General features: G+C 47.9%; 1 non-coding gene and 52 pseudogenes across 1 annotated transcript; all 53 read left to right on the top strand.

Moving 5' to 3' along the window:
- Window positions 1-15482: 15482 nt before the first annotated feature.
- On the top strand, window positions 15483-15601 carry LOC134896258 (5S ribosomal RNA; annotated as a pseudogene).
- A 107-nt stretch (window positions 15602-15708) lies between these two features.
- LOC134885578 (5S ribosomal RNA) lies at window positions 15709-15827 on the top strand. The gene has a single exon (XR_010169690.1). It is a non-coding gene; the product is annotated as a 5S ribosomal RNA (ribosomal RNA).
- A 107-nt stretch (window positions 15828-15934) lies between these two features.
- LOC134895994 (5S ribosomal RNA) lies at window positions 15935-16053 on the top strand (annotated as a pseudogene).
- Window positions 16054-16386: 333 nt separating this feature from the next.
- On the top strand, window positions 16387-16505 carry LOC134892815 (5S ribosomal RNA; annotated as a pseudogene).
- Window positions 16506-16612: 107 nt separating this feature from the next.
- Window positions 16613-16731, top strand: LOC134896094 (5S ribosomal RNA; annotated as a pseudogene).
- A 107-nt stretch (window positions 16732-16838) lies between these two features.
- On the top strand, window positions 16839-16957 carry LOC134891791 (5S ribosomal RNA; annotated as a pseudogene).
- A 107-nt stretch (window positions 16958-17064) lies between these two features.
- Window positions 17065-17183, top strand: LOC134897500 (5S ribosomal RNA; annotated as a pseudogene).
- A 107-nt stretch (window positions 17184-17290) lies between these two features.
- Window positions 17291-17409, top strand: LOC134894460 (5S ribosomal RNA; annotated as a pseudogene).
- Window positions 17410-17516: 107 nt separating this feature from the next.
- Window positions 17517-17635, top strand: LOC134897611 (5S ribosomal RNA; annotated as a pseudogene).
- Window positions 17636-17742: 107 nt separating this feature from the next.
- On the top strand, window positions 17743-17861 carry LOC134889488 (5S ribosomal RNA; annotated as a pseudogene).
- Window positions 17862-17968: 107 nt separating this feature from the next.
- Window positions 17969-18087, top strand: LOC134889189 (5S ribosomal RNA; annotated as a pseudogene).
- A 107-nt stretch (window positions 18088-18194) lies between these two features.
- Window positions 18195-18312, top strand: LOC134895481 (5S ribosomal RNA; annotated as a pseudogene).
- A 107-nt stretch (window positions 18313-18419) lies between these two features.
- LOC134894680 (5S ribosomal RNA) lies at window positions 18420-18538 on the top strand (annotated as a pseudogene).
- Window positions 18539-18645: 107 nt separating this feature from the next.
- On the top strand, window positions 18646-18763 carry LOC134895814 (5S ribosomal RNA; annotated as a pseudogene).
- Window positions 18764-18870: 107 nt separating this feature from the next.
- LOC134889617 (5S ribosomal RNA) lies at window positions 18871-18989 on the top strand (annotated as a pseudogene).
- A 107-nt stretch (window positions 18990-19096) lies between these two features.
- LOC134892195 (5S ribosomal RNA) lies at window positions 19097-19215 on the top strand (annotated as a pseudogene).
- Window positions 19216-19322: 107 nt separating this feature from the next.
- On the top strand, window positions 19323-19441 carry LOC134897905 (5S ribosomal RNA; annotated as a pseudogene).
- Window positions 19442-19548: 107 nt separating this feature from the next.
- LOC134889486 (5S ribosomal RNA) lies at window positions 19549-19667 on the top strand (annotated as a pseudogene).
- Window positions 19668-19774: 107 nt separating this feature from the next.
- Window positions 19775-19893, top strand: LOC134889188 (5S ribosomal RNA; annotated as a pseudogene).
- Window positions 19894-20000: 107 nt separating this feature from the next.
- Window positions 20001-20118, top strand: LOC134895479 (5S ribosomal RNA; annotated as a pseudogene).
- Window positions 20119-20225: 107 nt separating this feature from the next.
- On the top strand, window positions 20226-20344 carry LOC134894679 (5S ribosomal RNA; annotated as a pseudogene).
- Window positions 20345-20451: 107 nt separating this feature from the next.
- On the top strand, window positions 20452-20570 carry LOC134894678 (5S ribosomal RNA; annotated as a pseudogene).
- Window positions 20571-20677: 107 nt separating this feature from the next.
- LOC134895813 (5S ribosomal RNA) lies at window positions 20678-20795 on the top strand (annotated as a pseudogene).
- A 107-nt stretch (window positions 20796-20902) lies between these two features.
- Window positions 20903-21021, top strand: LOC134898087 (5S ribosomal RNA; annotated as a pseudogene).
- A 107-nt stretch (window positions 21022-21128) lies between these two features.
- On the top strand, window positions 21129-21247 carry LOC134894459 (5S ribosomal RNA; annotated as a pseudogene).
- A 107-nt stretch (window positions 21248-21354) lies between these two features.
- LOC134897612 (5S ribosomal RNA) lies at window positions 21355-21473 on the top strand (annotated as a pseudogene).
- Window positions 21474-21580: 107 nt separating this feature from the next.
- LOC134889485 (5S ribosomal RNA) lies at window positions 21581-21699 on the top strand (annotated as a pseudogene).
- Window positions 21700-21806: 107 nt separating this feature from the next.
- Window positions 21807-21925, top strand: LOC134888364 (5S ribosomal RNA; annotated as a pseudogene).
- Window positions 21926-22032: 107 nt separating this feature from the next.
- On the top strand, window positions 22033-22150 carry LOC134895478 (5S ribosomal RNA; annotated as a pseudogene).
- A 107-nt stretch (window positions 22151-22257) lies between these two features.
- On the top strand, window positions 22258-22376 carry LOC134894677 (5S ribosomal RNA; annotated as a pseudogene).
- A 107-nt stretch (window positions 22377-22483) lies between these two features.
- Window positions 22484-22601, top strand: LOC134895812 (5S ribosomal RNA; annotated as a pseudogene).
- A 107-nt stretch (window positions 22602-22708) lies between these two features.
- LOC134889616 (5S ribosomal RNA) lies at window positions 22709-22827 on the top strand (annotated as a pseudogene).
- A 107-nt stretch (window positions 22828-22934) lies between these two features.
- Window positions 22935-23053, top strand: LOC134892194 (5S ribosomal RNA; annotated as a pseudogene).
- A 107-nt stretch (window positions 23054-23160) lies between these two features.
- On the top strand, window positions 23161-23279 carry LOC134898284 (5S ribosomal RNA; annotated as a pseudogene).
- Window positions 23280-23386: 107 nt separating this feature from the next.
- Window positions 23387-23505, top strand: LOC134889484 (5S ribosomal RNA; annotated as a pseudogene).
- Window positions 23506-23612: 107 nt separating this feature from the next.
- LOC134889187 (5S ribosomal RNA) lies at window positions 23613-23731 on the top strand (annotated as a pseudogene).
- A 107-nt stretch (window positions 23732-23838) lies between these two features.
- LOC134895477 (5S ribosomal RNA) lies at window positions 23839-23956 on the top strand (annotated as a pseudogene).
- Window positions 23957-24063: 107 nt separating this feature from the next.
- LOC134894676 (5S ribosomal RNA) lies at window positions 24064-24182 on the top strand (annotated as a pseudogene).
- Window positions 24183-24289: 107 nt separating this feature from the next.
- Window positions 24290-24407, top strand: LOC134895811 (5S ribosomal RNA; annotated as a pseudogene).
- A 107-nt stretch (window positions 24408-24514) lies between these two features.
- Window positions 24515-24633, top strand: LOC134889615 (5S ribosomal RNA; annotated as a pseudogene).
- A 107-nt stretch (window positions 24634-24740) lies between these two features.
- LOC134892193 (5S ribosomal RNA) lies at window positions 24741-24859 on the top strand (annotated as a pseudogene).
- A 107-nt stretch (window positions 24860-24966) lies between these two features.
- Window positions 24967-25085, top strand: LOC134898283 (5S ribosomal RNA; annotated as a pseudogene).
- Window positions 25086-25192: 107 nt separating this feature from the next.
- LOC134889483 (5S ribosomal RNA) lies at window positions 25193-25311 on the top strand (annotated as a pseudogene).
- Window positions 25312-25418: 107 nt separating this feature from the next.
- Window positions 25419-25537, top strand: LOC134892076 (5S ribosomal RNA; annotated as a pseudogene).
- A 107-nt stretch (window positions 25538-25644) lies between these two features.
- Window positions 25645-25762, top strand: LOC134895476 (5S ribosomal RNA; annotated as a pseudogene).
- A 107-nt stretch (window positions 25763-25869) lies between these two features.
- Window positions 25870-25988, top strand: LOC134894675 (5S ribosomal RNA; annotated as a pseudogene).
- A 107-nt stretch (window positions 25989-26095) lies between these two features.
- LOC134896288 (5S ribosomal RNA) lies at window positions 26096-26213 on the top strand (annotated as a pseudogene).
- A 107-nt stretch (window positions 26214-26320) lies between these two features.
- LOC134889614 (5S ribosomal RNA) lies at window positions 26321-26439 on the top strand (annotated as a pseudogene).
- A 107-nt stretch (window positions 26440-26546) lies between these two features.
- On the top strand, window positions 26547-26665 carry LOC134892192 (5S ribosomal RNA; annotated as a pseudogene).
- A 107-nt stretch (window positions 26666-26772) lies between these two features.
- On the top strand, window positions 26773-26891 carry LOC134898282 (5S ribosomal RNA; annotated as a pseudogene).
- A 107-nt stretch (window positions 26892-26998) lies between these two features.
- LOC134889482 (5S ribosomal RNA) lies at window positions 26999-27117 on the top strand (annotated as a pseudogene).
- A 107-nt stretch (window positions 27118-27224) lies between these two features.
- LOC134889186 (5S ribosomal RNA) lies at window positions 27225-27343 on the top strand (annotated as a pseudogene).
- A 107-nt stretch (window positions 27344-27450) lies between these two features.
- On the top strand, window positions 27451-27568 carry LOC134895475 (5S ribosomal RNA; annotated as a pseudogene).
- Window positions 27569-27672: the final 104 nt, after the last annotated feature.

Here is a 27672-nt window from a genome sequence, read left to right as displayed (position 1 = left end):
GACCCTGATGTCTAATGCCCAGTCTAAAAAACAAAAGGCTGTAGACCAAAACTGGTGCCAGGGGGTCCCTTGTGGCCCCTACAACTAGTGTCCAGTCTAACAAACAACAGTCCAGAGCATGAAACTGGTTTCAAGGGGTCACCTGTTACCCCTGTGTCTAAAGCTCAGTCTAACAAACAACAGGCCGGACCCTGAAACTGGTGCCAGGGGGTCCCTTGTGGCCCCTACGTCTAGTGCCCAGTCTAACAAATAGGCCGGAGCCTGAAACTGGTGCCAGGGGGTCACCTGTGTGTCTAGTGCCCAGTCTAAGAAACAACAGGTCGGGCCCAAAACTGGTGCCAGGGGGTCACCTGCGACCCCTGAGTCTAGTGCCCAGTCTAACAAACAACAGGTCGTAGCCTGAAACTGGTGCCAGGAGGTTCCTTGCTACCACTACTTCCAGTGCCCAGTCTAAGAAACACCAGGCCAGGGTTTGGAACTGGTGCCAGGGGGTCACCTTAGGCCCCCTACATCTAGTGCCCAGTCTAACAAACAACAGGCCTGAGCAGGAAATTGGTGCCAGGGGGTCAAATGCGACCCTGATCTCTAGTGCCCAATCTAACAAACAAAAGGCCGGAGCCTGAAACTGGTGCCAGGGGGTCCCTTTCGACCTCTACGTATAGTGCCAAGTCCAACTAACAACATGCCTGAGTACGAAACTGGTGCCAGGGGGTCACCTGCGACCCCTATGTCTAGTGACCAGGCTAACAAACAGGCCGGAGCCTGAAACTAATTCCAAGGGGTCACCTGTTACCCCTGCATCTAAAGCCCAGTCTAACAAACAACAGGCCGGAGACTGAAACTGGTGCCAGGGGGTCCCTTGTGGCCCCTACGTCTAGTGCCCAGTCTAACAAATAATAGGCCGAAGCCTGAAACTGATGCAAGGGGATCACCTGCGACCCCTGTGTCTTGTGCCCAGTCTAAGAAACAACAGGCCGGTGCCCGAAACTGGTGCCAGTGGGTCACACTCGGCCCCTACAAGTAGTGCCCAGTCTAACAAACGACAGGCCGGAGCCTGAAAATGGTGCCAGGAGGTCCCTTGCGAGACCTACGTCCAGTGCCCAGCCTAAGAAACACCAGGCCGGAGTTCGGAACTGGTGCCAGGGGGTCACCTGCGGCCCCTACATCTAGTGCCCAGTCTAACAAACAACAGGCCTGAGCAGGAAATTGGTGCCAGGGGGTCACATGCGACCATGATGTCTGGTGCCCAATCTAACAAACAAAAGGCCGGAGCCTGAAACTGGTGCCAGGGGGTCCCTTTCGACCTCTACATCTAGTGCCCAGTCTAACTAACCACTGGCCTGAGTACGAAACTGGTGCCAGGGGGTCACCTGAGACCCCTATGTGTAGTGCCCAGTCTAAAAACCAAAAGGATGGACACTAAAACTGGTGCCTACGTCTAGTGCCCAGTCTAACAACTAATAGGCCGGAGCCTGAAACTGGTGCCAGGGGGTCACCTTCGACCCCTATGTCTAGTGCCCAGTCTAAGAATCAACAGATCGGAGCCCGAAACTGGTGCCAGGGGGCCACCTGCGACCCCTACAACTAGTGCCCAGTCTAACAAACAACAGGCCGGAGCCTGAAACTGGTTCCAAGGGGTCACCTGTTACCCCTGCGTCTAAAGCACAATCTAACAAACAACAGGCCGGAGCCTGAAACTGGTGCCAGGGAGTCCCTTGTTGCCTCTACGTCTAGTGCCCAGTCTAACAAATAATAGGCCGGAGCCTGAAACTGATGCAAGGGGGTCACCTGCGTCCCCTATGTCTAGTGCCCAGTCTAAAAAACAAAAGGATGGAGACCGAAACTGGTGCCAGGGGGTCCCTTGTTACCCCTGTGTCTAAAGCCCAGTCTAACAAACAACAGGCCGGACCCTGAAACTGGTGCCAGGGGTCCCTTGTGGCCCCTACTTCTAGTGCCCAGTCTAACAAATAATAGGCCGGAGCCTGAAACTGGTGCCAGGGGGTCACCTGTGATCCCTGTGTCTAGTGCCCAGTCTAAGAAACAACAGGCCGGAGCCCGAAACTGGTGCCAAGGGGTCACCCACTGCCCCTACAACTAGTGCACAGTCTAACAAACAACAGGCCGGAGCCTGAAACTGGTGCCAGGAGGTCCCTTGCGACACCTACGTCCAGTGCCCATTCTAAGAAACACCAGGCCGGAGCTCAGAACTGGTGCCAGGGGGTCACCTGCGGCCCCTACATCTAGTGACCAGTCTAACAAACAACAGGACTGAGCAGGAAATTGGTTCCAGGGGGTCACCTGTGACCCTGATGTCTAGTGCCCAATCTAACAAACAAAAGGCCGGAACCTGAAACTGGTGCCAGGGGGTCCATTTGGACCTCTACATCTTGTGCCCAGTCTAACTAACAACTGGCCTGAGTAAGAAACTGGTGCCAGGGCGTCACCTGAGACCCCTATGTCTAGTGCCCAGTCTAAACAACAAAAGGATGGAGACCGAAACTGGTGCCAGGGTGTCCCTTGTGGCCCCTACGTCTAGTGCCCAGTTTAACAAATAGGCTGGAGCCCGAAACTGGTGCCAGGGGGTCACTTTTGACCTCTACGTATAGTGCCCAGTCTAACTAATCACATGCCTGAGTACGAAACTGGTGCCAGGGGGTCACCTGCGACCCTGATGTCTAATGCACAGTCTAAAAAATAAAAGGCTTTAGACTGAAACTGGTGCCAGGGGGTCCCTTGTGGTCCCTACGTCTAGTGCCCAGTCTAAGAAACAACAGGTCGGAGCCTGAAACTGGTGCCAGGAGGTTCCTTGCTACCACTACTTCCAGTGCCCAGTCTAAGAAACACCAGGCCGGGGATTGGTACTGGTGCCAGGGGGTCACCTTAGGCCCCTACATCTAGTACCCAGTTTAACAAACAACAGGCCTGAGCAGGAAATTGGTGCCAGGGGGTCACATGCGACCCTGATCTCTAGTGCCCAATCTAACAAACAAAAGGCCGGGGTTTGGAACTGGTGCCAGGGGGTCCCATGCGACCTCTACGTATAGTGCCAAGTCTAACTAACAACATGCCTGAGTACGAAACTGGTGCCAGGGGGTCTCCTGCGACCCCTATGTCTAGTGCCTAGTCTAACAAACAACAGGCCGGAGCCTGAAACTGGTTCCAAGGGGTCACCTTTTACCCCTGCATCTAAAGCCCAGTCTAACAAACAACAGGTCGGAGACTGAAACTGGTGCCAGGGGGTCCCTTGTTGCCTCTACGTCTAGTACCCAGTCTAACAAATAATAGGCCGCAGCCTGAAACTGGTGCAAGGGGGTCTCCTGCGACCCCTATGTCTAGTGCCCAGTCTAAGAAACAAAAGGATGGAGAGCGAAACTGGTGCCAGGGAGTCCCTTGTGACCCCTACAACGAGTGCCCAGTCTAACAAGCAATAGGCTGGAGTCTGAAACTGGTGCCAGGGGGTCAACTACGGCACCCACATCTAGTGCCCAGTCTAACTAACAGGCCTGAGTATGAAACTGGTGCCAGGAGGTCACCTGCGACTCCCACGTCTAGTGCCCAGTCAAAAAAACAAAAGGCCGGAGCCTGAAACTTGTGCCAGGGGTCCCTTGTGGCCCCTACGTCTAGTGCCAGTCAAAGAAATAATAGGCCGGAGCCTGGAACTGGTGCCAGGGGGTCACCAGCAACCCCTATGTCTAGTGCCCAGTCTAAGAAACAACAGGTCGGAGCTCAAAACTGGTGCCAGGGGATCACCCGCGGCCCCTACAACTAGTGCCCAGTCTAACAAACAACAGGCCGGAGCCTAAAACTGGTTCCAAGGGGTCACCTGTTACCCCTGCATCTAAAGCCCAGTCTAACAAACAACAGGCCGGAGCCTGAAACTGGTGCAAGGGCGTCACTTGCGACCCCTGTGTCTAGTACCCTGTCTAAGAAACACCAGGCTTGGGCTCGGAATTGGTGCCAGGGGGTCACCTGCGACCCCTACATCTAGTGCCCAGTCTACCAAACAACAGGCCAGAACTTGAAACTGGTGCCAGGGGGTCCCTTGCGACCCCTACATCTAGTTACCAGTGTAACAAACAACAGGCCTGAGCAGGAAATTGGTGCCAGTGGGAAACCTGCGACCCTGATGTGTAGTGCCCAATCTAACAGACAAAAGGCGGAGCCTGAAACTGGTGCCAGGGGGTCACTTTTGACCTCTACGTATAGTGCCCAGTCTAACAAACAACATGCCTGAGTACGAAACTGGTGCCAGGGGGTCCCTTTCGACCTCTACGTATAGTGCCCAGTCTAACTAATCACATGCCTGAGTACGAAACTGGTGCCAGGGGGTCACCTGCGACCCCTATGTCTAATGCCCAGTCTAAAAAACAAAAGGCTGGAGACCGAAACTGGTGCCAGGGGGTCCCTTGTGGCCCCTATGTCTAGTGCCCAGTCAAAGAAATAATAGGCCGGAGCCTGGAACTGGTGCCAGGGGGGTCACCTGCAACCCCGATGTCTAGTGCCCAGTCTAAGAAACAACAGGTCAGAGCCCGAAACTGGTTCAATGGGTCACCTGTTACCCCTGCGTCAAAAGCCCAGTCTAACAAACAGGCCGGAGCCTGAAACTGGTGCAAGGGGGTCCCTTGTGGCCCCTACTTCAAGTGCCCAGTCTAACAAATAACAGGCCGGAGCCTGAAACTGGTGCAAGGGGGTCACCTGCGACTCCTGTGTCTAGTGCCCAGTCTAAGAAACACCTGGCTGGGGCTCGGAACTGGTGCCAGGGGGTCACCTGCGACCCCTACATCTAGTGCCTAGTCTACCAAACAACAGGCTGGACCTTGAAACTGGTGCAAGGAGGTCCCTTGCGACCGCAACATCTAGTTCCCAGTAATAACAAACAACAGGCCTGAGCAGGAAATTGGTGCCAGTGGGACACCTGCGACCCTGATGTCTAGTGCCTAATCTAACAAACAAAAGGCGGAGCCTGAAACTGGTGCCAGGGGGTCAGTTTTGACCTCTACGTATAGTGCCCAGTTTAACTAACAACATGCCCAGTGGCGGATCTTGCCACGGGCAAGCGGTACTTTTGCCCGGGGCGCCGCCTTCCGGAGGGCGCCGGCGCCATCCTGAGGGCGTCGCACCAGGGCAAGATCCGCCACTGTGCCCCCCGCTGTGCCCCGCTGTGTCCCCCCGCTGTGTCCCCCCGCTTTGAAGGGAACCAGACGCGTAGCGCCTAGTTTCCCTTCATTGAGAGGACCTTAGTTGTGCGGTGCGCGATGACGTCATCGCGCACCGCACAGCAAAGGTCCTCTCCATGAAGGGAAACTAGACACTACGGTCCAGTTTCCCTTCATGTAGAGGACCTTTGCTGTGCGGTGCGCGATGACGTCATCGCGCACCGCACAGCATAGTGGCACAGACACTAGGGGTCCTAATTGAATAATAGGCCGGAGTCTGAAACTGGTGCCAGTGGGTCACCTGCGACCCCTATGTCTAGGGCCCAGTCTAAGAAACAACAGATCGGAGCCCGAAACTGGTGCCAGAGGGCCACCTGCGCCCCTACGTCTAGTGCCCAGTCTAACAAATAATAGGCCGGAGCCTGAAACTGGTGCCAGGGGGTCACCTGCGACCCCTATGTCTAGTGCCCAGCCTAAGAAACAAAAGGATGGAGACCGAAACTGGTGCCAGGGGGTCCCTTGTGGGCCCTACAACGAGTGCCCAGTCTAACAAACAATAGGCTGGAGCCTGAAACTGGTGCCAGGGGGTCAACTACGGCACCCACATCTAGTGCCCAATCTAACTAACAACAGGCCGGAGTACGAAACTGGTGACAGGAGGTCACCAGCGACTTCAACGTCTAGTGCCCAGTCAAGAAAACAAAAGGCCGGAGCCTAAAACTGGTTCCAAGGGGTCACCTGTTACCCCTGCGTCTAGTGCCTAGTCTAAGAAACAACAGGCCAGAGCCCGAAACTGGTGCCAGGGGGTCCGTTTCGACCTCTACGTATAGTTCGCAGTCTAACTAATCACATGCCTGAGTACGAAACTGGTGCCAGGGGGTCACCTGCGACCCCTATGTCTAATGCCCAGTCTAATAAACAAAAGGCTGGAGCCTGAAACTGTTGCCAGGGTGTCACCTGTGACCCCTGTGTCTATTGCCCAGTCTAAGAAACAACAGGTCGGGCCCAAAACTGGTGCCAGGGGGTCACCTGCGACCCCTGCGTCTAGAGCCCAGTCTAACACATAATAGGCCAGAGTCTGAAACTGGTGCCAGGAGGTCCCTTGCGACCCCTACGTTCAGTGCCCAGTCTAAGAAACACCAGGCCGGGGTTTGGAACTGGTGCCAGGGGGTCACCTTAGGCCCCTACATCTAGTGCCCAGTCTAACAAACAACAGGCCTGAGCAGGAAATTGGTGCCAGGGGGTCACAAGCGACCCTGATCTCTAGTGCCCAATCTAACAAACAAAAGGCCGGAGCCTGAAATAGGTGCCAGGGGGTCCTTTTCGACCTCTACGTATAGTGCCCAGTCTAACTAACAACATGCCTGAGTACGAAACTGGTGCCAGGGGGTCACCTGCGACCCCTATGTCTACTGCCCAGTCTAAAAAACAAAAGGCTGGAGACCGAAACTGGTGCCAGGGGGTCCCTTGTGGCCCCTACATCTAGTGCCCAGTCTAACAAATAATAAGCCGGAGCCTGAAACTGGTGCCAGGGGGTCCCTTGTGGCCCCTACGTCTAGTGCCCAGTATAACTAACAACTGGCCTGAGTACGAAACTGGTGCCAGGGGATCACCTGAGACCCCTATGTCTAGTGCCCAGTCTAAAAAATAAAAGGATGGAGACCGACACTGGTGCCAGGGGTCCCTTGTGGCCCCTACGTCTAGTGCCCAGTCTAACAAATAATAGGCCGGAGCCTGAAACTGGTGCAAGGGGTCACCTGCGACCCCTATGTCTAGTGCCCAGTCTAAGAAACAAAAGGATGGAGACCGAAACTGGTGCCAGGGGGTCCCTTGTGGGCCCTACAACGAGTGCCCAGTCTAACAAACAATAGGCTGGAGCCTGATACTGGTGCCAGGGGTCAACTAAGGCATCCACATCTAGTGCCCAGTCTAACTAACAACAGGCCTGAGTACGAAACTGGTGCCAGGAGGTCACCTGCGACTCCCACGTCTAGTGCCCAGTCAAGAAAACAAAAGGCCGGAGCCTGAAACTGGTGCCAGGGGGTCCCTTGTGGACCCTACTTCTAGTGCCCAGTCAAAGAAATAATGGCCGGAGCCTGGAACTGGTGCCAGGGGGTCACCTACAACCCCTATGTCTAGTGCCCAGTCTAAGAAACAACAAGTCGGAGCCCGAAACTGGTGCCAGGGGGTCACATGTTACCCCTGCGTCTAGTGCCTAGTCTAAGAAATTACAGGCCAGAGACCGAAACTGGTGCCAGGGGGTCCCTTTTGACCTCTACGTATAGTGCCCAGTCTAACTAATCACATTCCTGAGTACGAAACTGGTGCCAGCGGGTCACCTGCGACCCCTATGTCTAATGCCCAGTCTAAAAAACAAAAGGATGGAGACTAAAACTGGTGCCAGGGGGTCCGTTGTGGCCCCTACAACTAGTGCCCAGTCTAACAAACAACAGGCCGGAGCCTGAAACTGGTGCCAGGAGGTCCCTTGCGACACCTACGTCCAGTGCCCAGTCTAAGAAACACCAGGCCGAAGCTCGGAACTGGTGCCAGGGGGTCACCTACGGCCCCTACATCTAGTGCCCAGTCTAACAAACAAAAGGCCTAAGCAGGAAATTGGTTCCAGGGGGTCACCCGCGACCCTGATGTCTAGTGCCCAATCTAACAAAAAAAGGCCGGAGCCTGAAACTGGTGCCTGAGGGTCCCTTTCGACCTCTACATCTAGTGCCCAGTCTAACTAACAACTGGCCTGAGTACGAAGATGGTGCAAGGGGGTCACCTGAGACCCCTATGTCTAGTGCCCAGTCTAAAAAACAAAAGGATGGAGACCGTAACTGGTGCCAGGGGGTCCTTTGTGGCCCCTACGTCTAGTGCCCAGTCTAACAAATAATAGAACGGAACCTGAAACTGGTGCCAGGGGGTCACCTGCGACCCCTATGTCTAGTGCCCAGTCTAAGAAACAACAGATCGGAGCCCGAAACTGGTGCCAGAGGGCCACCTGCGGCCCCTACAACTAGTGCCCAGTCTAACAAACAACAGGCCAGAGCCTGAAACTGGTGCCAGGAGGTCCCTTGTCGCCTCTACGTCTAGTGCACAGTCTATCAAATAATAGGCCGGAGCCTGAAACTGGTGCAAGGGGGTCACCTGCGACACCTATGTCTAGTGCCCAGTCTAAGAAACAAAAGGATGGAGACCGAAACTGGTGCCCGGGGGTCCCTTGTGGCCCCTACAACGAATGCCCAGTCTAACAAATAATAGGCTGGAGCCTGAAACTGGTGCCAGGGGGTCAACTACGGCACCCACATCTAGTGCCCAGTCTAACTAACAACAGGCATGAGTACGAAACTGGTGCCAGGAGGTCACCTATGACTCCCACGTCTAGTTCCCAGTCAAGAAAACAAAAGGCCGAAGCCTGAAACTGGTGCCAGGGGGTCCCTTGTGGCCCCTACGTCTAGTGCCCAGTCAAAGAAATAATAGTCCGGAGCATGGAACTGGTGCCAGGGGGTCACCTGCAACTCCTATGTCTAGTGCCTAGTGTAAGAAACAACAGGTTGGAGCCCGAAACTGGTGCCAGGGGGTCACCTGCGGCCCCTACAACTAGTGCCCAGCGTTCCAACAGCGTTCAAACGAAGTGAAAAAGAAGGAAAACTGAAGCACACCAATCTAACCAAACAAAGAAACCAGAGGAACTAATATCAAATGTGAGTCACTTACTCTTCAGACCACTCACCTCCTGATTGTTGCATCTGATTAAATAGCACGGAACTACCTTACTTGGACATTTCATAAACCATCCATTTTACCAACAAATGCTTGTATCTATATTATTGGAATTTTGTTTTTCATGCACAGCTGCACCAACGCAATCTTACCTACAAACACCTAAAAAATCTTACAGAACCACCATTGCTTCTTAAACCTCACAATCTTTTCTTACATACGGTCCAAATACATTTCAGCACCCACTTTATCTACGCTTCTGATTAATTTCATACTAAATCTACACCCATTGAGCCGACACTGCTTTTCTAATCTGCATTTCTGCAATTCTTCAACTCTGAATTCCTTACAGCATCCACTCCTACTTCTACTTTCCCTCAACCTATTTACCTACTAAACACTATGTCAAGGCTTTCTTATACTCCCCACATTACTCAATGTCTACCTAATCATGTGTCTTTATCCTTCCCCCCTAGTCTCCTACACCTCCTCCTCCCTCCCCTCCTCTGTCTCCCCTCCATCTCTCTGTATTCTTTCCCCTCCTTTCCTGTTACCCCACTTTCACTCACGTCTACCCCATGGTTCTGCTACCCCACAACTCAGCCCTTCCCTGTCACCTCCCCACACCCCCATCCACATCACACTGACCTCCCTCCCTGCCCACCTCCTGCAGTTTCCCCTCCTAGCTCTGGCACCCGCACCATCACTACTCTCTCATCATCCCTGCCCTCAAAGTTAATCTCTCCTCATCGCTACAGCAACCCTGATAATCTCATTCACATCTCTCCCACAAACTCATACCCCCTATCCTGTGCCCTGTGGAATGCCAGATCTGTTTGTAACAAACTGGTCCCCACTGTCACACGCCAGAGGCGGCGTTCGCCGCGCTTACCCCTGCGTGTCTGCTGGTCGGTGTTGCAGTCTCCGCCTTCAGTGGGCCACGGGCTCCGGCGCCTGGCTGGCACGGCTCCCGGCGGTTCTCCAGGGCATGGGCGCCGCCATGACACCCGGCATCACGTGGACGGGGGGCAGGTGATGTCATCGGACTGCTCCGCCAATCCGGCGGTGGCGGGGAATTCAAAGTCAGACGCCGGACGGAGCCTCAGTGCCTGAGTATCGTCTTTCCCTGACGTGGATGCCAGCGCTCTTGTTCCCGGCAAGGATCCCTGAAGTTGTACTCCAGTGTCTCCGGCATTTCCAGGTGCCAGTTCACTGCACCGGTTCCAGTGTATCCAGCGGCCGGTGTGTCTCTCTGCTGACCAGTCATCAGTGCTCCTAGGAATCAGTGTGGGCTGCGGGCCCTAATCACCGTTCTCAAGTTCTACGAATCACCAGCGTCTATAACCCCTGCACTTAAGTTCTTCACATCATCAGCGTCTCAGTCTCCGTTCTCAAATTCTACAAATTAACAGCGTCTAAAACCCCTGCACTTAAGTTTTCCAAATCATCAGCGTCTCAGTCACCGTTCACAAGTTCCACAAATCAACAGCGTCCTAAACCACTGCACTTAAATTCTTCTTATCACCTGTGCCTTAATCTCCGCTCGCAAGTTCTTTTAACCATTTGTGTCTTTAACCACCATTTACAAGTTGTACAAGTCATCAGTGACTATTAAACTTCACCCACAGTTCCTCCAGTCACCAGTATCTCTAATATTGCTCACAAAACCCTTCAATGGGTCTGGACATTCCCTCATAAGTTCCTTTATGATTTATGACTTTAAGTTGTTCTTTTCCTGCAATAAAGCTCTTCAATATTTCACCAAATCTTACTGTCAGCGTCCTGTATGAGGAAATCCTATATTAGGCCACCCCTGTTCCGGCTCAGTTGTGGTTCCTCTTCCCAACCATCGGAAGAATCCCCGAGTTCACAACACCCTCAGTCTAGGCCAGTGACACCCACTCATGACCTTTTCATTTCCAACTCCCTACACCTACTAGCCATTACTGAAACTTGGATTACGCCCTCTGACACTACTTCTCCTGCTGCTCTCTCTGCTGGGGGCCTCACATTCACACACACACCCCGACCTGGGGTCGCCATGGGGGTGGTGTTGGGGTCCTTTTACCTTCTAGTTACTCCTACCAACTCATACCACCAGAACCATCCCTTACATTCTCTACATTTGAGGTCCATACTATACGCCTCTTCCAACCAGTCCATCTTAGAGTAGCTGTCATTTACCGCCCCCCTGGCGTTGCTTCCAAATTCATCGACAACTTTGCTTCCTGGCTTCCTCACTTCCTCTCTTCTGACATTCCTTCCATTATACTAGGCGATTTCAACATCCCTATTGACATCCCCACACAATCCCCTGCCTCTAAACTCCTTAACCTCACCTCTTCACTTGGTCTCTCCCAGTGAACCTCCTCACCCTCTCCATGTGAATAGGAGTACCCTGGATCTGGTCTTCACTCACCGCTATGATATTTCTGATTTTTCCAATTCCCCATTTCCCCTCTCTGACCACCACCTGCTCTCCTTTAACCTATCTCTCTCGACTTCCCCATCTCTACCTCCCAAGGCTACCATCACTAAGCGTAACATTGAGGCTATTGACACCACATTCCTTTCCTCCCTGTTTGACTCACTTCTCTCTCCTATTCTCTCTCTCTCATGCCCTAAACAAGCCACTTCCATATACAATGCATCCCTTACTTCTGCTCTTGACTCTGTTGCTCCACCAACCACTATTCACCCTCGCAAATTAACACCTCAACCCTGGCACACCAAATGCACCAGATATCTGCAAAAATGCTCACGTACTGCTGAGCGACACTGGAGGAAATCACGCTCTAAGGCAGACTTCCTCCATTTTAAACTTATGCTCTCATCCTTCAGTGCTGCCCTTTCTCTTGCTAAACAGTCATACTTCAAGAACCTCATCTCCTCCCAGTCTTCCAACCCCTGGCGCCTCTTTGCCACTCTCAACTCACTCCTCTGCCCACCTCCACCTCGTCTCCCTTCCTCACTCTCTGCTCTTGACTTTACCACTTACTTCACATCCACAATTGACTCCATACGTAAGGACATCACATCATACCAGACCATCAGTAACCAGCTTTCCCCCATCTCTTACCACCCCTCCCCATTCCTCCCACCTACTCTGACCTCTTTCTTCCATGCAACTGGAGAGGAAGTCATGGCCCTCATTCGTTCCTGTGCCCTCCCCACTTGACCCTATCCCCTCCCGCCTCCTCCGCTACCTCTCTCCTTCTGCATGTTCCCATCTTTCCCACCTTCTCAATCTCTCCCTCTCATCAGGCACTGTCCCCTCTGCCTTCAAGCATGCACTCATCTCTCCTATTCTTAAAAAACCTACCCTTGATCCAAACACTGTCTCCAACTACCGACCCATCTCTCTCTTTCCTTTTGCCTCCAAACTCCTTGAGCGTATTGTCTACAACCGCCTTACTTCCTTTCTTTCCTCACACTCACTACTTGACCCATTCCAGTCTGGCTTCCGTCCTCTCCACTCCCCTGAAACTGCCCTTACAAAAGTATGCAATGACCTCCATGCTGCTAAATCTAAGGGACACTACTCTCTACTTATTGTACTGGATCTGCTTTTGGCACTGTGGACCATCCTCTCCTACTGCAAATCCTTCACTCCATTGGTCTGCGCGACACTGCCCTCTCTTGGCTGTCTTCCTACCTTTCTGACAGTTCATTCTCTGTCTCCTCTCATGACTCCACCTCCCCCTCACTTCCACTAACTGTAGGTGTACCCCAAGGTTCTGTCCTTGGTCCTCTTCTCTTCTCCCTCTATACATCCTCACTAGGTAAACTCATTAGTTCTTTTGGTTTCCAATATCATCTCTATGCTGATGACACTCAAATCTATCTTTCCTCTCCAGACCTCTCCCCTGCTCTCCTCACTCGTATCTCCAACTGTCTCTCTGCTACCTCTTCCTGGATGTCCCAGCGCTTTCTTAAACTTAACATGTCTAAGACCGAACTGATCATCTTTCCTCCCTCCCGCATAACCTCACCTCCTACAATCTCATTATCTATTGATGGCACTACTATCTCCTCTAGCCCCCAAGTGCGCTGTCTTGGAGTAATCCTTGACTCCTCCCTCTCCTTCAAACCACTCATTCAGCACCTCTCACAAACCTGCCGTTTTCATCTAAATAATTTTCAGGATCAGACCCTTTCTGACCCAGGATGCTACTAAGACTCTTATCCACTCACTGGTCATCTCCATACTGGATTACTGTAATCTCCTCCTGACTGGCGTTCCTGACAAACACCTCTCTCCACTCCAATCTATCCTCAATGCTGCTGCCCGGCTCATTTTCCTCACCAAACGCACTATGTCTACCTCTCCTCTCTTACTAGACCTTCACTGGCTCCCCTTCCCTTTCAGAATCCATTTCAAGCTTCTCACACTCGCTTACAAAGCCCTCACCCACTCCTCTCCCATCTACATCTCTAATCTTATCTCCCTTTACATTCCCACACGTCCTCTTCGCTCTGCTAATGCACGCCGACTTTCCTGCCTACGGATTACCTCCTCCCACTGCTACCTCCAAGATTTTTCGCGTACTGCACCACTTCTCTGGAATTCCCTACCTCTCCCCCTCAGACTCTCCACCTCTCTACAAAACTTCAAATGGGCTCTCAAGACCCACTTCACCAAACCCAGCCAAATCTCATCCTAACCCTCTGTTCTACACTCTCCATGTACCCCATCTGTGTCACCCCTGTCTGTCTACCCCTCCCATTTAGAATGTAAGCTCTCACGAGCAGGGCCCTCTTCCCTCATGTGCTTATCCTTTCTTACTTTAATAATCTTCAACTGCATCAACTCAAGCAGTCTTCTGCCACCTGATACTTATTCCAGTGTCATCTGCTGATGTAACTATGTTTATTTACCCTGTACTTGTCCTATACTGTCATCAACTGTAAGTTGCTGTTTTCCTGTTTGATTATTTATGTACTCTGTAACTGGGTGCTGCGGAACCCTTGTGGCTCCATATGAATAAAGGATAATAATAATAATAATAAACAACAGGCCGGAGCCTAAAACTGGTTCCAAGGGGCAGGGCCGGTGCTAGGGTGTTCGCCACCCTCCTGCAAAATATAAATTTGCACCCTCCCATACTTTACATGCAGGGCCGGGGGGTTAACATGGCCTCTTGGGCCCCCGAGCTGCAGGAGATCCGTGCACGCCTATGGATGTGAACTCTCTGCCCACAAACACTCTGTGCAGCGCTAGTTACGGCCCGGCACACAGACAGTGCCGTAACTAGACATTTTACCGCTGTGTGCAAGAGAGGGCATCGCCCCCCTCCCCTGCATGTAAAATAGGGGCAGTGCGCGCCGCAGGCGCGTACAAAAAATATTGGGGCGCGGTCAGCGTGCCCTTTTTACACATTACGGCAGCCAGCGTCCCCCTTTTTATACATTACGGCGGACAGAGTCCCCTTTTTACACATTACGGCAGACAGCGTCTCCCTTTTTACACATTACGGCAGACAGCATCCCCTTTTTAAATACAAACAAACACACACATCCATGTACACACACACACACACACACACACACACACACACTTTCTCTCTCACACTCTTTTTGCATCCCCTTACCACAATCTTGCTGGCCAGATCTTCCACAGTCTGCTAGCCTGGTCCGTGTAGCTCCGCTCCCTTGGTACGTGTAGTTCCGCCCCCTTGGTCCGTGTAGCTCCACCCCCTTTCGTAAGACAGCAAACTGACACTCCTCTCCTCTCACTGTCACACTCCAGGGGAGAGAGGAGAAGGAGTCATGCTGCCGGCGCTGCTGCTGCTGCCTGTCAGTATGACAGGGCAGAAGCAGCAGCCAGCAGCAGGGGGGACAGGACGGCGTTTCAGCAGGGATGCAGAACAGTGAAGGCGCCTCTCCTCCCCGGCGCCTACCTGCACTGCATCCCTTTGCTGAGCGGGTAGCGCCGGGCCTGCCAAGGGGTCACCTGGTACCCCTGCATCTAGTGCCCAGTCTAACTAACAACATGCCTGAGTACGAAACTGGTGCCAGGGGGTCACCTGCGACCCCTATGTCTACTGCCCAGTCTAAAAAACAAAAGGCTGGAGACCGAAATTGGTGCAAGGGGGTCCCTTGTGGCCCCTACATCTAGTGCCCAGTCTAACAAATTATAGGCCGGAGCCTGAAACTGGTGCCAGGGGGTCCCTTGTGGCCCCTACGTCTAGTGCCCAGTATAACTAACAACTGGCCTGAGTACGAAACTGGTGCCAGGGGATCACCTGAGACCCCTATGTCTAGTGCCCAGTCTAAATCACAAAAGGATGGATACTGAAACTGGTGCCAGGGGGTCCCTTGTGGCCCCTACGTCTAGTGCCCAGTCTAACAAATATTAGGGTGGTGCCTGAAACTGGTGCCAGGGGGTCACCTGCGACCCCTATGTCTAGTGCCTAGTCTTATAGGCCCTACACACTGGCAGATAAAACCGAAAAATATGAACAATCTCGTTCATTAATGAACGAGATATAGTTCATGTCTTTCAGTGAGTAGGAACCAACGATGAACGATGCGCGTCCATTTTCAAACTTATTCATTAATGTACCAGTAGTTAGAAGTAGAAAAGTTCTAACAGAAACCACAAAGATCATCTACAACCACACCACAATGGATACGCCCAATCTCATCTGATCTTAGAAGCTAAGCAGTGTTGGGCTTGGTTTGTATTTGGATGGGAGTCCACCTGGGAATACAAGGTGCTGTAGGTTTTTTTATACTGCCAACACCGTTCTGTTGATGCATTCCATTTTCAAACTTTTTCATTTATGTACCAGTAGTTAGAAGTAGAAAAGTTCTAACAGAAACCACACAGCTCATTTACAGCCACACCACACTGGATACGCCCAATCTCATCTGATCTTGGAAGCTAAGCAGTGTTGGGCCTGGTTAGTACTTGGGTGGTAGACCACCTGAGAATACAAGGTGCTGTAGTTATTTTTATACTGCCAACACCGTTCTGTTGATGCATTCCATTTTCAAACTTATTCATTTATGTACCAGTAGTTAGAAGTAGAAAAGTTCTAACAGAAACCACGAAGCTCATCTACAGCCACCCCACACTGGATACGGCTAATCTCATCTGATCTTGGAAGCTAAGCAGAGTTGGGCCTGGTTAGTACTTGGATGGGAGACCACCTGGCAATACAAGGTGCTGTAGGTATCTTTATACTGCCAACACTGTTCTGTTGATGCATTCCATTTTCAAACTTATTCATTTATGTACCAGTAGTTAGAAGTAGAAAAGTTATAACAGAAACCACAAAGCTTGTCTACAGCCACCCCACACTGGATACGCCCAAACTCATCTGATCTTGAAAGCTAAGCAGTGTTGGGCCTGGTTAGTGTTTGGATTCGAGACCACCAGAAAATACAAGGTGCTGCAGGTATCTTTATACTGCCAACACCGTTCTGTTGATGCATTCCATTTTCAAACTTATTCATTTATGTACCAGTAGTTAGAAGTAGAAAAGTTCTAACAGAAACCGCAAAGCTCATCTACAGCCACCCCACACTGGATACGCCCAATCTCATCTGATCTTGGAAGCTAAGCAGAGTTGGGCCTGGTTAGTACTTGGGTGGGAGACCACCTGGCAATACAAGGTGCTGTAGGTATCTTCATACTGCCAACACTGTTCTGTTGATGCATTCCATTTTCAAACTTATTCATTTATGTACCAGTAGTTAGAAGTTGAAAAGTTATAACAGAAACCACGAAGCTTGTCTACAGCCACATCACACTGGATACGCCCAATCTCATCTCATCTTGGAAGCTAAGCAGTGTTGGGCCTGGTTAGTACTTGCATGGGAGACCACCTTGGAGTTCAAGGTGCTGTAGGTATCTTTATACTGCCAACACTGTTCTGTTGATGCTTTCCATTTTCAAACTTATTCATTTATATACCAGTAGTTAGAAGTAGAAAAGTTATAACAGAAACCACGAAAATCATCCACAGCCTCTCCACACTGGATACACCCAATCTCATCTGATCTTGGAAGCTAAGTTGTGTTGGGCCTGGTTAGTACTTGGATGGGAGACCACCTGGGAATACAAGGTGCTGTAGATATTTTTATACTGCCAACACCGTTCTGATGATGCATTCCATTTTCAAACTTATTCATTTATGTACCAGTAGTTAGAAGTAGAAAAGTTCTAACAGAAACCACAAAGCTCATCTACAGCCACACCACACTGGATACGCCCAATCTCATCTCATCTTGTAAGCTAAGCGGTGATGAGCCTGGTTCGTACTTGGATGGGAGACCACCTGGGAATACAAGGTGCTGTAGTTATTTTTATACTGCCAACACCGTTCTGTTGATGCATTCCATTTTCAAACGTATTCATTTATGTACCAGTAGTTAGAAGTAGAAAAGTTCTAACAGAAACCACGAAGCTCATCTACAGCCACCCCACACTGGATACGCCCAATCTCATCTGATCTTGGAAGCTAAGCAGAGTTGGGCCTGGTTAGTACTTGGATGGGAGACCACCTGGCAATACAAGGTGCCGTAGGTATCTTTATACTGCCAACACTGTTCTGTTGATGCATTCCAATTTCAAAATTATTCATTTATGTACCAGTAGTTAGAAGTAGAAAAATTATAACAGAAACCACGAAGCTTGTCTACAGCCACTCCACACTGTATACGCCCAAACTCATCTGATCTTGGAAGCTAAGCAGTGTTGGGCCTGGTTAGTGTTTGGATTGGAGACCACCTGAAAATACAAGGTGCTGCAGGTATCTTTATACTGCCAACACCGTTCTGTTGATGCATTCCATTTTCAAACTTATTCATTTATGTACCAGTAGTTAGAAGTAGAAAAGTTCTAACAGAAACCACAAAGCTCATCTACAGCCACACCACACTGGATACGCCCAATCTCATCTGATCTTGGAATCTAAGCAGTGTTGGGCCTGGTTAGTACTTGGGTGGTAGACCACCTGGGAATACAAGGTGCTGTAGTTATTTTTATACTGCCAACACCGTTCTGTTGATGCATTCCATTTTCAAACGTATTCATTTATGTACCAGTAGTTAGAAGTAGAAAAGTTCTAACAGAAACCACACAGCTCATTTACAGCCACACCACACTGGATACGCCCAATCTCATCTGATCTTGGAAGCTAAGCAGTGTTGGGCCTGGTTAGTATTTGGGTGGTAGACCACCTGGGAATACAAGGTGCTGTAGTTATTTTTATACTGCCAACACTGTTCTGTTGATGCATTCCATTTTCAAACTTATTCATTTATGTACCAGTAGTTAGAAGTAGAAAAGTTCTAACAGAAACCACGAAGCTCATCTACAGCCACCCACACTGGATACGCCCAATTTCATCTGATCTTGGAAGCTAACCAGTGTTGGGCCTGGTTAGTACTTGGATGGGGGACCACCTGGGAATACAAGGTGCTGCAGGTATCTTTATACTGCCAACACTGTTCTGTTGATCCATTCCATATTCAAACTTATTCATTTATGTACCAGTAGTTAGAAGTAGAAAAGTTATAACAGAAACCACGAAGCTCATCTACAGCCACACCACACTGGATACGCCCAAACTCATCTGATCTTGGAAGCTAAGCAGTGTTGGGCCTGGTTAGTGTTTGGATGGGAGACCACCTGAAAATACAAGGTGTTGCAGGTATCTTTATACTGCCAACACCGTTCTGTTGATGCATTCCATTTTCAAACTTATTCATTTATGTACCAGTAGTTAGAAGTAGAAAAGTTCTAACAGAAACCACAAAACTCAACTACAGCCACACCACATGGGATATGCCCAATCTCATCTGATCTTGGAAGCTAAGCAGTGTTGGGCCTGGTTCGTACTTGGATGGGGACCACCTGGGAATACAAGGTGCTGTAGGTATTTTTATACTGCCAACACCGTTATATTGATGCATTCCATTTTCAAACTTATTCATTTATGTACCAGTAGTTAGAAGTAGAAAAGTTCTAACAGAAACCATAAAGCTCATTTACAGCCACTCCACACTGGATACACACAATCTCATCTGATCTTGGAAGCTAAGCTGTGTTGGGCCTGGTTAGTACTTGGATGGGAGACCACCTGGGAATACAAGGTGCTGTAGGTATTTTAATACTGCCAACACCGTTCTGTTGATGCATTCCATTTTCAAACTTATTCATTTATGCACCAGTAGTTAGAAGTAGAAAAGTTCTAACAGAAACCACACAGCTCATGTACAGCCACACCACACTGGATACGCCCAATCTCATCTGATCTTGGAAGCTAAGCAGTGTTGGGTCTGGTTAGTACTTTGATGGGAGACCACCTGAGAATACAAGGTGCCGTAGGTATCTTTATACTGCCAACACTGTTCTGTTGATGCATTCCATTTTCAAACTTATTCATTTATGTACCAGTAGTTAGAAGTAGAAAAGTTATAATAGAAACCACGAAGCTTATCTACAGCCACCCCACACTGGATACGCCCAAACACATCTGATTTTGGTAGCTAAGCAGTTTTGGGCCTGGTTAGTTCTTGGATGGGAGACCACCTGAGAATACAAGGTGCTGCAGGTATCTTTATACTGCCAACACTGTTCTGTTGATGCATTCCATTTTCAAACTTATTCATTTATGTACCAGTAGTTAGAAGTAGAAAAGTTCTAACAGAAACCACAAAGCTCATCTACAGCCACACCACACTGGATACGCCCAATCTCATCTGATCTTGGAATCTAAGCAGTGTTGGGCCTGGTTAGTACTTGGGTGGTAGACCACCTGGGAATACAAGGTGCTGTAGTTATTTTTATACTGCCAACACCGTTCTGTTGATGCATTCCATTTTCAAACGTATTCATTTATGTACCAGTAGTTAGAAGTAGAAAAGTTCTAACAGAAACCACACAGCTCATTTACAGCCACACCACACTGGATACGCCCAATCTCATCTGATCTTGGAAGCTAAGCAGTGTTGGGCCTGGTTAGTATTTGGGTGGTAGACCACCTGGGAATACAAGGTGCTGTAGTTATTTTTATACTGCCAACACTGTTCTGTTGATGCATTCCATTTCCAAACTTATTCATTTATGTACCAGTAGTTAGAAGTAGAAAAGTTCTAACAGAAACCACGAAGCTCATCTACAGCCACCCACACTGGATACGCCCAATTTCATCTGATCTTGGAAGCTAACCAGTGTTGGGCCTGGTTAGTACTTGGATGGGGGACCACCTGGGAATACAAGGTGCTGCAGGTATCTTTATACTGCCAACACTGTTCTGTTGATCCATTCCATATTCAAACTTATTCATTTATGTACCAGTAGTTAGAAGTAGAAAAGTTATAACAGAAACCACGAAGCTCATCTACAGCCACACCACACTGGATACGCCCAAACTCATCTGATCTTGGAAGCTAAGCAGTGTTGGGCCTGGTTAGTGTTTGGATGGGAGACCACCTGAAAATACAAGGTGTTGCAGGTATCTTTATACTGCCAACACTGTTCTGTTGATGCATTCCATTTTCAAACTTATTCATTTATGTACCAGTAGTTAGAAGTAGAGAAGTTATAACAGAAACCACGAAGCTCATCTACAGCCACACCACACTGGATACGCCCAAACTCATCTGATCTTGGAAGCTAAGCAGTGTTGGGCCTGGTTAGTGTTTGGATGGGAGACCACCTGAAAATACAAGGTGTTGCAGGTATCTTTATACTGCCAACACCGTTCTGTTGATGCATTCCATTTTCAAACTTATTCATTTATGTACCAGTAGTTAGAAGTAGAAAAGTTCTAACAGAAACCACAAAACTCAACTACAGCCACACCACATGGGATATGCCCAATCTCATCTGATCTTGGAAGCTAAGCAGTGTTGGGCCTGGTTCGTACTTGGATGGGGACCACCTGGGAATACAAGGTGCTGTAGGTATTTTTATACTGCCAACACCGTTCTGTTGATGCATTCCATTTTCAAACTTATTCATTTATGTACCAGTAATTAGAAGTAGAAAAGTTCTAACAGAAACCACAAAGCTCATCTACAGCCACACCACACTGGATACGCCCAATCTCATCTCATCTTGTAAGCTAAGCGGGGATGAGCCTGGTTCGTACTTGGATGGGAGACCACCTGGGAATACAAGGTGCTGTAGTTATTTTTATACTGCCAACACCGTTCTATTGATGCATTCCATTTTCAAACGTATTCATTTATGTACCAGTAGTTAGAAGTAGAAAAGTTCTAACAGAAACCACGAAGCTCATCTACAGCCACCCCACACTGGATACGCCCAATCTCATCTGATCTTGGAAGCTAAGCAGAGTTGGGCCTGGTTAGTACTTGGATGGGAGACCACCTGGCAATACAAGGTGCCGTAGGTATCTTTATACTGCCAACACTGTTCTGTTGATGCATTCCAATTTCAAAATTATTCATTTATGTACCAGTAGTTAGAAGTAGAAAAATTATAACAGAAACCACGAAGCTTGTCTACAGCCACTCCACACTGTATACGCCCAAACTCATCTGATCTTGGAAGCTAAGCAGTGTTGGGCCTGGTTAGTGTTTGGATTGGAGACCACCTGAAAATACAAGGTGCTGCAGGTATCTTTATACTGCCAACACCGTTCTGTTGATGCATTCCATTTTCAAACTTATTCATTTATGTACCAGTAGTTAGAAGTAGAAAAGTTCTAACAGAAACCACAAAGCTCATCTACAGCCACACCACACTGGATACGCCCAATCTCATCTGATCTTGGAATCTAAGCAGTGTTGGGCCTGGTTAGTACTTGGGTGGTAGACCACCTGGGAATACAAGGTGCTGTAGTTATTTTTATACTGCCAACACCGTTCTGTTGATGCATTCCATTTTCAAACGTATTCATTTATGTACCAGTAGTTAGAAGTAGAAAAGTTCTAACAGAAACCACACAGCTCATTTACAGCCACACCACACTGGATACGCCCAATCTCATCTGATCTTGGAAGCTAAGCAGTGTTGGGCCAGGTTAGTATTTGGGTGGTAGACCACCTGGGAATACAAGGTGCTGTAGTTATTTTTATACTGCCAACACTGTTCTGTTGATGCATTCCATTTTCAAACTTATTCATTTATGTACCAGTAGTTAGAAGTAGAAAAGTTCTAACAGAAACCACGAAGCTCATCTACAGCCACCCACACTGGATACGCCCAATTTCATCTGATCTTGGAAGCTAACCAGTGTTGGGCCTGGTTAGTACTTGGATGGGGGACCACCTGGGAATACAAGGTGCTGCAGGTATCTTTATACTGCCAACACTGTTCTGTTGATCCATTCCATATTCAAACTTATTCATTTATGTACCAGTAGTTAGAAGTAGAAAAGTTATAACAGAAACCACGAAGCTCATCTACAGCCACACCACACTGGATACGCCCAAACTCATCTGATCTTGGAAGCTAAGCAGTGTTGGGCCTGGTTAGTGTTTGGATGGGAGACCACCTGAAAATACAAGGTGTTGCAGGTATCTTTATACTGCCAACACCGTTCTGTTGATGCATTCCATTTTCAAACTTATTCATTTATGTACCAGTAGTTAGAAGTAGAAAAGTTCTAACAGAAACCACAAAACTCAACTACAGCCACACCACATGGGATATGCCCAATCTCATCTGATCTTGGAAGCTAAGCAGTGTTGGGCCTGGTTCGTACTTGGATGGGGACCACCTGGGAATACAAGGTGCTGTAGGTATTTTTATACTGCCAACACCGTTCTATTGATGCATTCCATTTTCAAACTTATTCATTTATGTACCAGTAGTTAGAAGTAGAAAAGTTCTAACAGAAACCATAAAGCTCATTTACAGCCACTCCACACTGGATACACACAATCTCATCTGATCTTGGAAGCTAAGCTGTGTTGGGCCTGGTTAGTACTTGGATGGGAGACCACCTGGGAATACAAGGTGCTGTAGGTATTTTAATACTGCCAACACCGTTCTGTTGATGCATTCCATTTTCAAACTTATTCATTTATGCACCAGTAGTTAGAAGTAGAAAAGTTCTAACAGAAACCACACAGCTCATGTACAGCCACACCACACTGGATACGCCCAATCTCATCTGATCTTGGAAGCTAAGCAGTGTTGGGTCTGGTTAGTACTTTGATGGGAGACCACCTGAGAATACAAGGTGCCGTAGGTATCTTTATACTGCCAACACTGTTCTGTTGATGCATTCCATTTTCAAACTTATTCATTTATGTACCAGTAGTTAGAAGTAGAAAAGTTATAATAGAAACCACGAAGCTTATCTACAGCCACCCCACACTGGATACGCCCAAACACATCTGATTTTGGTAGCTAAGCAGTTTTGGGCCTGGTTAGTTCTTGGATGGGAGACCACCTAAGAATACAAGGTGCTGCAGGTATCTTTATACTGCCAACACTGTTCTGTTGATGCATTCCATTTTCAAACTTATTCATTTATGTACCAGTAGTTAGAAGTAGAAAAGTTCTAACAGAAACCACAAAGCTCATCTACAGCCACACCACACTGGATACGCCCAATCTCATCTGATCTTGGAATCTAAGCAGTGTTGGGCCTGGTTAGTACTTGGGTGGTAGACCACCTGGGAATACAAGGTGCTGTAGTTATTTTTATACTGCCAACACCGTTCTGTTGATGCATTCCATTTTCAAACGTATTCATTTATGTACCAGTAGTTAGAAGTAGAAAAGTTCTAACAGAAACCACACAGCTCATTTACAGCCACACCACACTGGATACGCCCAATCTCATCTGATCTTGGAAGCTAAGCAGTGTTGGGCCTGGTTAGTATTTGGGTGGTAGACCACCTGGGAATACAAGGTGCTGTAGTTATTTTTATACTGCCAACACTGTTCTGTTGATGCATTCCATTTCCAAACTTATTCATTTATGTACCAGTAGTTAGAAGTAGAAAAGTTCTAACAGAAACCACGAAGCTCATCTACAGCCACCCACACTGGATACGCCCAATTTCATCTGATCTTGGAAGCTAACCAGTGTTGGGCCTGGTTAGTACTTGGATGGGGGACCACCTGGGAATACAAGGTGCTGCAGGTATCTTTATACTGCCAACACTGTTCTGTTGATCCATTCCATATTCAAACTTATTCATTTATGTACCAGTAGTTAGAAGTAGAAAAGTTATAACAGAAACCACGAAGCTCATCTACAGCCACACCACACTGGATACGCCCAAACTCATCTGATCTTGGAAGCTAAGCAGTGTTGGGCCTGGTTAGTGTTTGGATGGGAGACCACCTGAAAATACAAGGTGTTGCAGGTATCTTTATACTGCCAACACCGTTCTGTTGATGCATTCCATTTTCAAACTTATTCATTAATGTACCAGTAGTTAGAAGTAGAAAAGTTCTAACAGAAACCACAAAACTCAACTACAGCCACACCACATGGGATATGCCCAATCTCATCTGATCTTGGAAGCTAAGCAGTGTTGGGCCTGGTTCGTACTTGGATGGGGACCACCTGGGAATACAAGGTGCTGTAGGTATTTTTATACTGCCAACACCGTTCTATTGATGCATTCCATTTTCAAACTTATTCATTTATGTACCAGTAGTTAGAAGTAGAAAAGTTCTAACAGAAACCATAAAGCTCATTTACAGCCACTCCACACTGGATACACACAATCTCATCTGATCTTGGAAGCTAAGCTGTGTTGGGCCTGGTTAGTACTTGGATGGGAGACCACCTGGGAATACAAGGTGCTGTAGGTATTTTAATACTGCCAACACCGTTCTGTTGATGCATTCCATTTTCAAACTTATTCATTTATGCACCAGTAGTTAGAAGTAGAAAAGTTCTAACAGAAACCACACAGCTCATGTACAGCCACACCACACTGGATACGCCCAATCTCATCTGATCTTGGAAGCTAAGCAGTGTTGGGTCTGGTTAGTACTTTGATGGGAGACCACCTGAGAATACAAGGTGCCGTAGGTATCTTTATACTGCCAACACTGTTCTGTTGATGCATTCCATTTTCAAACTTATTCATTTATGTACCAGTAGTTAGAAGTAGAAAAGTTATAATAGAAACCACGAAGCTTATCTACAGCCACCCCACACTGGATACGCCCAAACACATCTGATTTTGGTAGCTAAGCAGTTTTGGGCCTGGTTAGTTCTTGGATGGGAGACCACCTAAGAATACAAGGTGCTGCAGGTATCTTTATACTGCCAACACTGTTCTGTTGATGCATTCCATTTTCAAACTTATTCATTTATGTACCAGTAGTTAGAAGTAGAAAAGTTCTAACAGAAACCACAAAGCTCATCTACAGCCACACCACACTGGATACGCCCAATCTCATCTGATCTTGGAATCTAAGCAGTGTTGGGCCTGGTTAGTACTTGGGTGGTAGACCACCTGGGAATACAAGGTGCTGTAGTTATTTTTATACTGCCAACACCGTTCTGTTGATGCATTCCATTTTCAAACGTATTCATTTATGTACCAGTAGTTAGAAGTAGAAAAGTTCTAACAGAAACCACACAGCTCATTTACAGCCACACCACACTGGATACGCCCAATCTCATCTGATCTTGGAAGCTAAGCAGTGTTGGGCCTGGTTAGTATTTGCGTGGTAGACCACCTGGGAATACAAGGTGCTGTAGTTATTTTTATACTGCCAACACTGTTCTGTTGATGCATTCCATTTCCAAACTTATTCATTTATGTACCAGTAGTTAGAAGTAGAAAAGTTCTAACAGAAACCACGAAGCTCATCTACAGCCACCCACACTGGATACGCCCAATTTCATCTGATCTTGGAAGCTAACCAGTGTTGGGCCTGGTTAGTACTTGGATGGGGGACCACCTGGGAATACAAGGTGCTGCAGGTATCTTTATACTGCCAACACTGTTCTGTTGATCCATTCCATATTCAAACTTATTCATTTATGTACCAGTAGTTAGAAGTAGAAAAGTTATAACAGAAACCACGAAGCTCATCTACAGCCACACCACACTGGATACGCCCAAACTCATCTGATCTTGGAAGCTAAGCAGTGTTGGGCCTGGTTAGTGTTTGGATGGGAGACCACCTGAAAATACAAGGTGTTGCAGGTATCTTTATACTGCCAACACCGTTCTGTTGATGCATTCCATTTTCAAACTTATTCATTTATGTACAAGTAGTTAGAAGTAGAAAAGTTCTAACAGAAACCACAAAACTCAACTATAGCCACACCACATGGGATATGCCCAATCTCATCTGATCTTGGAAGCTAAGCAGTGTTGGGCCTGGTTCGTACTTGGATGGGGACCACCTGGGAATACAAGGTGCTGTAGGTATTTTTATACTGCCAACACCGTTCTATTGATGCATTCCATTTTCAAACTTATTCATTTATGTACCAGTAGTTAGAAGTAGAAAAGTTCTAACAGAAACCATAAAGCTCATTTACAGCCACTCCACACTGGATACACACAATCTCATCTGATCTTGGAAGCTAAGCTGTGTTGGGCCTGGTTAGTACTTGGATGGGAGACCACCTGGGAATACAAGGTGCTGTAGGTATTTTAATACTGCCAACACCGTTCTGTTGATGCATTCCATTTTCAAACTTATTCATTTATGCACCAGTAGTTAGAAGTAGAAAAGTTCTAACAGAAACCACACAGCTCATGTACAGCCACACCACACTGGATACGCCCAATCTCATCTGATCTTGGAAGCTAAGCAGTGTTGGGTCTGGTTAGTACTTTGATGGGAGACCACCTGAGAATACAAGGTGCCGTAGGTATCTTTATACTGCCAACACTGTTCTGTTGATGCATTCCATTTTCAAATTTATTCATTTATGTACCAGTAGTTAGAAGTAGAAAAGTTATAATAGAAACCACGAAGCTTATCTACAGCCACCCCACACTGGATACGCCCAAACACATCTGATTTTGGTAGCTAAGCAGTTTTGGGCCTGGTTAGTTCTTGGATGGGAGACCACCTAAGAATACAAGGTGCTGCAGGTATCTTTATACTGCCAACACTGTTCTGTTGATGCATTCCATTTTCAAACTTATTCATTTATGTACCAGTAGTTAGAAGTAGAAAAGTTCTAACAGAAACCACAAAGCTCATCTACAGCCACACCACACTGGATACGCCCAATCTCATCTGATCTTGGAATCTAAGCAGTGTTGGGCCTGGTTAGTACTTGGGTGGTAGACCACCTGGGAATACAAGGTGCTGTAGTTATTTTTATACTGCCAACACCGTTCTGTTGATGCATTCCATTTTCAAACGTATTCATTTATGTACCAGTAGTTAGAAGTAGAAAAGTTCTAACAGAAACCACACAGCTCATTTACAGCCACACCACACTGGATACGCCCAATCTCATCTGATCTTGGAAGCTAAGCAGTGTTGGGCCTGGTTAGTATTTGGGTGGTAGACCACCTGGGAATACAAGGTGCTGTAGTTATTTTTATACTGCCAACACTGTTCTGTTGATGCATTCCATTTCCAAACTTATTCATTTATGTACCAGTAGTTAGAAGTAGAAAAGTTCTAACAGAAACCACGAAGCTCATCTACAGCCACCCACACTGGATACGCCCAATTTCATCTGATCTTGGAAGCTAACCAGTGTTGGGCCTGGTTAGTACTTGGATGGGGGACCACCTGGGAATACAAGGTGCTGCAGGTATCTTTATACTGCCAACACTGTTCTGTTGATCCATTCCATATTCAAACTTATTCATTTATGTACCAGTAGTTAGAAGTAGAAAAGTTATAACAGAAACCACGAAG

Source organism: Pseudophryne corroboree, chromosome 3 (genome assembly GCF_028390025.1).
Source record: "Pseudophryne corroboree isolate aPseCor3 chromosome 3, aPseCor3.hap2, whole genome shotgun sequence".
Classification (NCBI taxonomy): domain Eukaryota; kingdom Metazoa; phylum Chordata; class Amphibia; order Anura; family Myobatrachidae; genus Pseudophryne; species Pseudophryne corroboree.
This window is presented reverse-complemented; position numbering and strand designations above follow the sequence as displayed.